General features: G+C 34.8%; 1 long non-coding RNA gene across 1 annotated transcript in view; it reads right to left on the bottom strand.

Moving 5' to 3' along the window:
• LOC121036094 (uncharacterized) overlaps positions 1-10,004 on the bottom strand; it is an 11,000-nt gene extending 996 nt beyond the window's left edge. Inside the window, exons 1-2 of the long non-coding RNA XR_005793233.1 lie at positions 9,994-10,004; positions 2,410-2,411 (exon numbers count right to left, since the gene is read on the bottom strand). This is a non-coding gene — a long non-coding RNA (uncharacterized LOC121036094). The remainder of the gene's footprint in view (positions 1-2,409; positions 2,412-9,993) is intronic.
• Positions 10,005-10,285: the final 281 nt, after the last annotated feature.

The raw sequence follows: 10,285 nt of genomic DNA, 5'->3' as shown, positions 1-10,285 counted from the left end.
GCATGAATGGGGGAGGGGCAGAGAGAGAGGGAGACACAGAATCGGAAACAGGCTCCAGGCTCTGAGCCATCAGCCCAGAGCCCGACGCGGGGCTCGAACTCACGGACCGTGAGATCGTGACCTGGCTGAAGTCGGACGCTCAACCGACTGCGCCACCCAGGCGCCCCTAAACTTAACTGTTTTTAATGCTAAAACTTAATATTCATGTCCTACAGATTATCTCACCAGAAAAATTTGATTCTTTAAAATCAATTTATAAACTTAGACTAACAAAGTATTTTGGTTTGGTTTCGTTTTGATTTTTTCTGTGCAAATTCAAGAGTGAGGAAAGATTGAAAAATAAGTGAACAGTGTTTTAGGGACATGTGGAACAATATTAAAAACTCCAATATATCTGTAATTAGAGTCTCAGAGAGAGAGAGACATAATATTTGAAGAAATAAAGGCTGAAATATTTGCAAAAGCATTGATGGATACAAATTTACAGATTTGAGAAACCGAGCAAAACACAGAATGAAAACAAAGAAAATAACCTAGGCATATTTTCAAAATACTAAAATCAAAGATAAAGACCAAATGAAGATGAATCTTGAGTAGCTAGAGAAAAACAACATGTTTTGCACAAAAGGATAATGATTTGAACACTCATTGACTTCTTATCAGAAACAACAGAGGCCTGAAGATAATGGAACAATGTATTTGTAAGTGCCACCAAAATTTACTTCTCCATCCACTGAGATCTTTTGAAAATTAAATTGATATGAAGATGTTTTCAGGTAGAAAAAACAAAGAGAATTTTTTTGCAGAAAGCCTGTACTTTAAGAAATGATAAAAGTAGTTCTTTAAAAAAAAAAATAAAAAAGTACAAAGATAAAATGAAGGATAATGATGTTAAATGGAAACTTGAATATGGAAGAGATATTAACAGAAAAAAATGATGAATAAAATGATTTATTTCCTTATTAATATATTTAACAGTATATAATTGTTTTGAAGAAAAATTATATTATTGTCTTGTGGGATTTAAAACATACATAGTCATAATATATGTATATATAACAACTGCAATATAAAGAACTTAAGATGGGTAAATTGTTAAATATAGTCACAAGGCTTTCACATTTTATATTAGGTGTAAATATGTTCTTTCTCATGGACTATGAAAATGTATGGAGGTATATTTTAATTCATAGAGCAAGTACTAAAAATGTGTGCAAATAGTTTTCTCTAAAATGTCATTACATAAACTAAAATGAAAGTCTAAAAGTATTCCAGTAGTTCAAAAGAAAACAAGAGGTACAGAAATAAAAAAGAGAAAAATAAGCAATATAAAACAAAACTCTAAAATTAAATCTGAGTTAAGATAGCAGAGTAGTAAGGGGAGTCTAGGCTTGTCTCATCCCTCGAACACAGCTGGATCAACATCGAACCATTCTGACCACCCAGGAAATCAATCTAAGCATTAACAGAACAATCTGCATAATTTGAGGGACAGAATATGTCAGGTACAAAGTGCAGAAAGGTGAAATGGGAGAGAGAGAAGAGTTGTGGTGCTGCAGAGGGGAGGGAGCTGTTTTCACAGAAGAGAAAGACAGAAGGAGAGAGAGAGCAGTGCATCAGGTTTACACAAGAAAGTCCTCCCCCTGAAAGCAGCTAGAGAGAAAGAGTGAAAACAAACACAGGAAACTGCATAAGAAAACTGTTCTCCAAAACCATTGATGGGGAAATAGGAGAGGGTTTCAATACTACCAGTTTTTTTTTATAAATAGAAGAATCTGAAGTTTCAGAGGTTAGCCACTGGTGGTCCTCCAGATAGGAAGCTGAGCAGAGCCCCAGGAGTGGACAGCATGGTCTAAGGATCCCCTGGGTCAGACGGGCAGAAGCAGTTCCCCTGGTTGGAGTGCATTTGGTAGAGGTGATACAGCCTCACCATAGGCAAAAGACCCAGTGAGCACCATCAAGCCGCCATGTTCACACATATAGAAACAAAGACATGGGCTGAAGGCAGCAAACCCTGGAGCCAGCTGTATGTTGTGATTTACCATAAGCTCTAAACCTCTGCCATGCCTACTGGCACCACTGTTTCCTGGGACAAGCTGGCCACAGCATAGTGAGCTCTTCCTCCACATCACTGCAGGTCCAAACCATGGGGGTCTCTGAGTGTGGGGTTTTGAAATGCAGCTATGCCTGACATAAAACTTTGGAGAGAGATGCTGCCTGGTAAGTGGACAGCTTGGACACAGGCAGGGGGAAGGTGGGGGGGGGCAGATGGGAAATGGGGCACACAGGAGAGGTGACTGTGCATCGCTGAGTGCTCAGACTTCCTGTTCTGGAGACTAGAGTGCAGGTTGAAGTCATTTTCACCATTAGCTTACCAATACTGATCGACCCCCATGAGCTAAACAGGACCACTGAATGGAGAATGGAAACCTGACAATAAGCTCTGTTTCCCTGTGCCCTCCAGGCACATCTCCACTAGGGCAAGTCAGCCTGAAAATCAGAAAAGCAGGCCTCGCCCCGGAGGACCAGCACAAATCCCTTACACAAGCTTAGTCTATTGACTATAGACTTCTGCAAAGTTTCAGATCTAGGGGAAACTGGATCTAGCTTCATTTGTTTTTTTGTTTGTTTGTTTGCTTATTTATTCATTTTTTATTCTTACTTCTGTTTTTGTTTTTGTTATTCTTGTTCTTTTCTTTTGTTTCTTGGATGCAGAAAGAGTAAATTTTTTTATTTGATTTTTATTTATTTTTTATTTTTTTAATTTTTATTTTTTTTCCATTCTTTCCTCTTTTCTCTTTTTTGTCAACCTTCTCTTAACATGCAAACCAAAACACACCTATGATCTGGCTTCATTTATTTATTTTTTTAATTTTTAAATTTTTATTTCAATCCATTGTTGTTGTTGTTGTTGTTGTTGTTATTTCTTTCTCCAAGATGACAAGATGGAAGAATTCACCAAAAAAAAAAAAAAAAAAAAAAAAAAAAAGGAAAGAAATGAAAGCCAGGGATTTAGTCAATGCAAATATTAGTAAGATGTCTGAACTAGAATTTAAAACGATTATAAAGATATTAGCTGGACTTTAAAAAAGCACAGAAGGGGGTGCCTAGGTGGCGGCCCAGTTGGTTGAGCATCTGACTTCGGCTCAGGTCATGATCTGAGAGTTCGAGCCCCACATTGGGCTCTGTGCTAATGGCTCAGAGCCTGGAGCCTGCTTCGGGTTCTGTGTCTTCCTCTCTGTCTGCCCCTAACCCACTCACATTCTGTCTCTGTCTCTCTCAAAAATAAATAAACATTAAAACATTTTAAAAAAAGCACAGAAGATAACAGAGAACCCCTTTCTGCAGAGATAAAAGAACTAAATCTAGTCAGGCTGAAATTAAAAATGTTATAACCGAAATCCAAACCCAAAGGGAGGCTGTTGAATTGAGGATGGATGAGTCAGAGGAGCAAATTAGCAATATAGAAGTTAAAATTATGGAAAACAATGAAGCTGAGAAGAAGAGGGAAGCAAGTGTCAGGGATCACAAAGGCAGACTAAAGGAACTCAGTAATTTATTAAATCATGATAACATTCGTATCAAAGATGTCCCAGATGGTATGGAGGTTCCTCAAAAAACTAAGAAAATAACTACCTTAAGATCCAGCAGTTGCACTATTAGGTATTTACCCAAAGGATAAAAAAAATACAGATTTGAAGGGGTGAATGCACCCCAATGTTTATAGCAACATTATCAACAATAGCCAAACTATGGAGAGAGCCCAAATGTCCATGATTGATGAATGGGTAAAGATGCAGTATATGTATACAATGGAATATTAATCAGCCATCAAAAAAATGAAATCTTGCCATTTATAATGACATGGATGAAGTCAAAATGTATTATGCTAAGCAAAATAAGTCAATCTGAGAAAGGCAAATACCATATGATTGCACTCATATGTGGAATTTAAGAAACAAAACAGATGAACATATGGAAAGGGCGGGGAAGAGAAGAAAGGGAAACAATGGAGAAGAGACTCTTAATGATACAGAACAAACTATGGGTTGATGGAGGGAGGTGGGTGGGAGATGGGCTAGAAGGGTGATAGGTACTAAGGAGGGCACTTGTGGTGAACACTGGGTATTGTATGTATGTGATGAATCAATAAATTCTACCCTGAAACCAATATTGTACTGTATGTAAACTATAATTTTAATTTAAAAAAGGGAAATAAATAAATTAAGCAAATTAAATCCAACCTCAACAATAATTGCACTAAGTAGCAATGAACTAAACATACCAATTAAATGTAATGATAACAGAATGGAGAAAAATAATCTACAAATGATGTATTTAAATAAAGTGGTATAGGGATGTTGAAAAGCATAAGAAGCCTACGTAGACTGTGTGTGCTAGAAAATATGGGGAGAGTAGATTTCCACAACAAATAAAGGGCAGTATTTAATAATGATGAATTATTCAGAAAGACCAAACAACTAAAAATATGTATGTTCAAATAATAGAGCTTCTAGGTATAGAATAATAGAGCTTCTAGGCATGACTGGATAGATACGGAGAAATAAAATATATCATAAGCAGATTGCAATATTAAATTGATCTTTCAGAAATTGACAAAAACAACTAGAAAAAAAATTAGGGAATACATAGAAAATCTGAAAATTTTTACTGGGTGCCTGAGTGGCTTAGTCGGGTAAACGTCTAACTCTTGGTTTTGGCTCAGGTCATGATTACACGGTTTGTCAGTTCCAGCCCTGTGTTGGGCTCCACACTGACAGTGCAGCCTGCTCGGGATTCTCTCTTTCTGCCTCTTCCCTGCTTGTGCTCTCTCTCTCCCTCTCTCAAAATAAATAAACTTTAAAAAAGAAAAAGAAAAAATGTTATTTCTATCTTAAATAAATTATACATGGAAATTAAAAAAAAACTTTTCTATATGGAATATTGATAATCAAATAATGGGGAATGGTAGCATAGTGTTACCTATATAAAATATATCCAAAACCAATAGTGATTAGGCGATTCATTTATTGAGGACATAGCTATTGTGTACTCTGAGGGGATTCTCTGGAATCTTTAAGTGAATTAATCTAACTTCATTACTATGTAAAAAGATATCAGAATTATCATTATTTTAATTCTGTATTTGGTTTATTGTAGGTATTACATTACCTTGGAACGTTACAACTCAAACAATAGTTTCTTAAGTAAAATGATTTAGATGTATTTTATTTGGTCATTTTGTACAGCTAAATATTAACTGTGGCAGGAAATTCAGACTTGGTTATCATATAACTATTGGCAAAGGAATTATGCAAAATAAATTAGTACTTAATAAATGGCACCTGAAAATTGTTTAATGAACAACAGAAAAAGGAGTGCACCTTACTTTGCTGTATTAAAAATTACAATTTTTAGGAAATGTGATATGATTTAAGAAAAGATACAAGTGGGGCACCTGGGTGGCTCAGTCAGTTAAGTGTCTGACTCTTGATCTTAGCGGCTCAAGTCATGAGATAAACCAGGAGGTTGGTGAAATAGAGCCCTGCATCCAGCTGTGTGCTGACAGCATGGAACCTGCTTGGGATTCTCTCCCTCTCTCTCTCTGGCCCTCCCTGCTCATGCTTACTCTCTCTCTCTCTCTCTCTCAAATAAATAAATAAATAAATAAACCTTTAAAAATTATTTAAAAGGGAAGAAAAGATACAAAGTTCAAGAGTAAAACCTTTCTTATTCCTATTTTTGTTCTTAAGCTACTCAGCATGTGTTTCAACTGAAAAAAAAATGCATCCACAAAGTATATAGCTGTAGACTAATATGATCCTATTTAACTAATTAAAACAGTAAGTACAAATTCAATTAAAGCATTGTTTCCTGTTTTTTTTTCAGTATTAGATACTGCAATACCCTTTCTTTGTTTAGATACACTCTCCTTTTACAGCCTTCTAAAAAGTTCCTAGTAATGTATTATTTCTTTTAATTAAAATGAATTGGATTTTGAGAATTTCTTGGCATCTTCATGACACCTCATAGCTAACTATTCATGTGGAATGAAAGCCATAGGCCAATTTATTATTCCTTTTATAATTCTTATTGCCATTTTCTCTGAAGACAACTTAATTGTAGCTCAATGAGTTAATTCTGCTATTCATCCATTATACGATGTAAATAAATGTCTATAATTTTAATCTTTTTCAAACTTAAAGAGTGTTCAAACTGTTTATAATTAGGGTCATGTATCAAGATTAAGTTGGTTTTACTCTGTCTAACATTTCCAGTATGAGAGTGAATTCTATGTATTTAACATTTATCTTTGTATTTTTTATTTAAATTGCAGTCCTTTCTTAAGGTTTACGATAGTAAGCACTCTAAACTCGTGTCCATTGCAAAATAAATATTAACTCTTACTGAAAAACATACTACCTTAAATTTTAATGAATATTCATGAATCTTATTTATGAACTGGCTAAATTGGAGACTTAAATTGGCCTCTCTCAAAACAAAATGTACCCTGTAGGATGACTTTGGGAGGATATAAGAGTACTCTTAAATTTTAAACTATAAGTATCCCTGCTGAAGTATTGATTTTCATTTATAGGGAATCTACCACATTATTTTCTGCCCATCATAGGATACCTTTATTCATCTCAAATAATTCCCCCTCTCTTTTTCTCTTTATGTCTCTCTCCCTCTCTCCTTCCCTCCCTCTGCTCCTCCCTTCCTTCCTTCCTCTCCTCTTACTCCCTCCCCTTCTCAATGAGATTATAGGACATTCAGTTTTGATGCCAAGCATGAATCTTTTTCAACTCCTTAAACAATAGAAACTCTGTAAATTTAGAAAAGGGACATTTTGTGTATTTTTTAAAGTTGAGACAGAAATGACACTCCCTTGAGTTTTACCAAATCTTTTCTTATCTCTGCATGTCTGTCTTTATCCATCTACATTAAAATAGGCCTGTGTTTATACATTCCCTGGTGGTTCCCAGTCTGGATTTTTAAAATAAATGGATCATACAATTTAGATATTTCAATCATGTTTTATCTTTTGTTCCTTTAACATTACAAAATCAGGTTCTTGTTTTTTATTTTGTTTTCCTTTTTTTTTTTTTTAGGTTCTATGAATTTCAAAGCATTGTTAGGCTTGAGAAAAGAGCAAGATATTTATCAATTCACACAGAGCTTCTTACTATTTTAATTGCAAGAGTGTGGTACACATTTCAAAATTCTGTAAAGTATAACCATATAGCTCTAAGTATAAAATAAATCTTGGTATACCTGAAGAGCTCTCCGCAGCCTCAGTAGTCTTGTTTTTTTTAGGAGACTTAGCTTAGTATAATGTCCCTTTCCCTCTATTTAGCTATTTAAAATCAATGTTCGAACAAAACTTCCAAGGTGGTAAGTTGGGTCAGTGTGCAGTAGAGAGATCTTTCAGACTGTGTTTTCTTTTATCTCTTTGTTTTATGAACACTTCCACATTTAGCTGTCTTATGCCCTCTGGGAGATCAACGAACCTCAGAGTATTTTCTTAAAGCCTTTTCTGAACTTCTACCTTTATTATGAGAATTGTGAAGTCTTTTCTCTGAACCTTTTCCAGTTGATTAATGTGGTCAGTGCTGTGTCTTTGTGTGAGCCACTTTGATTCCTCTCCCTGGGACTGTATTCACACTTTTTTATACTTTTTTGTTCCTTATTGATTCTCCTGCTATGAACTTCTCTTTTTTTCCTTGGATATTGAGATTCCACATTGCACATCCAATTCCTTTAGCTTTTAAGAAGGTTCTTACTGAATTGTTCATTCAACAGCAGGACTGGGAAAATCCAGTAGAGAAGATTCCTAATCTGAAGATACTCACAAGAGGAAACTAAAACTAAAGTAAAAATCAATAAATAAATGAATCCCATAAATTATTTCAATCCAAATATGGAATGTTGAAGGAAAGGTATTGTAAATGTTGTATTATAGAATTTTGGAGACATAAATGTTTATAAATGTCATATAGTCCAACACTTCATTTTACAAAAGAAACTGAATGAGAAGGCCAAGCAGTTTGCCAAGTATGATCTGAAAGAGGAAGATAATTATGGTAACATTATCAAAGGAAATTGGTCTTGATCTCTCCTTTCCAAACTTTTGCAAGTTTTCAAACTTCATAAGGAATTGGTAGAGTCCTTGATATGCGTTAAACTAAATAGTTGATCCATATTAATGTAAATATAATGTGAGATTTCAACAAAAGTTGTGGGTGTAAATACTTTAACCAAGAAATACTAAGGAAATTATAATAAAAACCTAGAAAGATTCTGCATTCAAACTCTCAGAGCATTTTTTTTAACTCTTTTGTCACTTCAAAGGTACCCAGACAAGAATATGTACATGATACGTTAGGATGTATCAGGTTTAGTATGTGATGTTTAAAAACTAGACAATGTGGAACTTGACTTAAAAAGGGGCCTTTTTGAATATACACAGACATGTATGTATATATATACATATCAGTATATACATTTCAGTATTATATACATCCACACACATACATATGCATAAAGTAAAATAAAATGTTGAGGTATGTATATACTATGATTTTTCCTGAAGACCTTTGTTTGAGATATAAAGTGTATTAAATTTACTTGTAACCAATGAGCATATTGTCTTCATTTCTATTTAAATGTATTATTTAAACTAGTGAAGAATGTATTTTTATTGTTAGGGGCAAAAAACCTAGCTGTTCTTTTGGGGGGGAGTGGGTGGGGAAAGGATTCCTATAATCTTTTTAACAGCTTAGATTGATTTTGAAATTTACTATCACTCTTCTTCTAATAATTATGATTTTAACAAACTTTTCTGGAACCTGAAGCAGAGGCTTAAATATTACACTGTTGTTCTCTGCTTTTGTCAGAAAGATAACTTCTTTTGTCAATTGATTTCTTTTGTGGAAAGCAGACTAATTTTATTACCAAAAATAATTAAAAAAAACAAAACAGATAAAGTAAGGTTGTGAAAGACATCTTTTTTTTATTTCATATTATGGATAATTTTTGCAGTGACCAAAAATATTTTTTCCCATATTTTAGTGACAAGACTTTTGGGAAATTTCCTATATTTTTCTTCCAAATTTCCTTTTTTAAAAATGATATAGGGGCGCCTGGGTGGCGCAGTCGGTTAAGCGTCCGACTTCAGCCAGGTCACGATCTCACGGTCCGTGAGTTCGAGCCCCGCGTCAGGCTCTGGGCTGATGGCTCAGAGCCTGGAGCCTGTTTCTGATTCTGTGTCTCCCTCTCTCTCTGCCCCTCCCCCGTTCATGCTCTGTCTCTCTCTGTCCCAAAAATAAATAAACGTTGAAAAATAAATAAATAAATAAATAAAAATGATATAGGTTTATGTATTTATGTTTCACAAGGAAAGGAAACTGATGTGAGCCAAAATAAAGGAGCCATGATCCCTGATTATCATTAACTCGGAAAATATAAAGATTAATGTTGATTGACGAATGTGAGCACAGAACAATACTTAGATATGTTACATTGAACAGATAAGCTAAATCAATAAAATAAAGGTATAATTATTGTACATCCCTCCATGAAATATGTTAATAACTGTAGGTTGGAAATAGGTGAAAATAATTTCACTTTGTGTTTTCTCAGGACTCTAAAGTCTTACTAATATTAAACTAACTTTATTAACTACCCCTTCTACAGGTCAAATGCAGTTCTGGATATTGAAAATACAAAGGCATAAATGTCATGGGCTCTGAATAAGCTTCCAAATTAATCAAGGAGAAAGACTTGTTATGGTAGTTTGTTCCACAATAGAAGGGAGTGACTTGTAAACTGAGCTATGAATGTTGAGTCAGAATATCCTGAGTTTGGAGGAGGGGTGGGACAGTCGAACAAGGGCAATAGCAGTGAATACTCTAATCTATTGTAAATGATGAGCTAATTCTCTGAGGCAAAGGAAACAATGTCATATTAGGAGAAATGAAATAATTATATAACGATTGGAAGAGGATGGGGTGATAGTGTGTGTACCTGTGCGTGTATGCATGTGACACTCATACACGGGTGCACCTTCATTTGTACTGGAGGTCTTAGTTTAAGAGCAAGAATCTGGAAAGAAAAGCAGGAGGATATATTTGCTTTGCCCTTTTCATAAAATGAGTAAATGCCAGTTTTCTATATCAGAGTGTTAGCTAAGTCAGGTTGATGAAGTAAAACTTCTCCAGCTTTGTTTTTTCTCAAATCCTTGTGGATAAATTGGCTGGGCCAAGGCACTGAAGATCTTTCTAAC

Source organism: Herpailurus yagouaroundi, unplaced genomic scaffold (genome assembly GCF_014898765.1).
Source record: "Herpailurus yagouaroundi ecotype Mexico unplaced genomic scaffold, PumYag 162, whole genome shotgun sequence".
Lineage (NCBI taxonomy): Eukaryota > Metazoa > Chordata > Mammalia > Carnivora > Felidae > Herpailurus > Herpailurus yagouaroundi.
The sequence above is the reverse complement of the archived record's forward strand: the minus strand, read 5'-3'. Positions and strand labels throughout refer to the sequence as shown.